We start from the raw sequence: 877 nt of genomic DNA, 5'->3' as shown, positions 1-877 counted from the left end.
CTTACCTACTCACAGCTCCACACTAAGCTGTTACTGCTATGAGAGTAGCATGGTCAGGGAAAATGCAGAATGTTTCCTTTCTGACTGCTCTGATGCTACCAAAATGGGTTGTTTTTGTCTCTTCTAAAAACAGCTAAGGAGAGACTGTCTTATGTCTTTCAGATTTGCCAGGCAGTAGGCTTCACAGTTACTGCTTCCTGAACTTTTGTCTGAAAAAGTAGGTTTGCCTTGCACAGCAGTCAGCACCTTGTACTAAAACATTACAATGTGAGTAGAAGATTGTCAAGGTTAAAGCAGCCTCCACTGTCTAATTCTGTGTGTTCAGTTCTGCACAGAGGGGAGAATGGACAATAAAAAGTCACTATTTAGGAGTGATTTTACAGCCTTATGGTTGTACTTAGGGTTTCCCCTCCGAAAAAAAGACTCAATTAGTTAAGAACACTTCGGTTCTTGGTTTTAAAGTTCTGTGGATTTTTTTTCTTAATTATTATTTTCAATTATTTCCTTTAAGTATTTAGGATTCAGGGAACGCTATTTGAGAAACAGGACAAGCAAGTATATTGGCAGACTTAAAAGCAATTCCTGGCATGGGAGAATAGCATGTTTCAAATTCTACTGACAGTCTCAAAGATCAGTATGTGACCTTTCTGAATTTCCTATGCTATTGCACAGTAGTTCTAAAAGGTTCACTTCAGTCAGTTTCTTACTTAATTGTAGGATCAAAGTAACTCAATTCTTAGATCAGAACATGGACAAGTTAGCACATTTTGCAGTGAAGAGTTTTTGCATTAATCCATCCACTGTTACTATGTTTATAATTCAGTCCTGTGTAAAAATACCTCCATCTTGTTGATGGAGAATTTGTATTTCCAAAAAA

The sequence above is a fragment of the Meleagris gallopavo genome, chromosome 3 (assembly GCF_000146605.3).
Source record: "Meleagris gallopavo isolate NT-WF06-2002-E0010 breed Aviagen turkey brand Nicholas breeding stock chromosome 3, Turkey_5.1, whole genome shotgun sequence".
Classification (NCBI taxonomy): domain Eukaryota; kingdom Metazoa; phylum Chordata; class Aves; order Galliformes; family Phasianidae; genus Meleagris; species Meleagris gallopavo.
The sequence above is the reverse complement of the archived record's forward strand: the minus strand, read 5'-3'. Positions refer to the sequence as shown.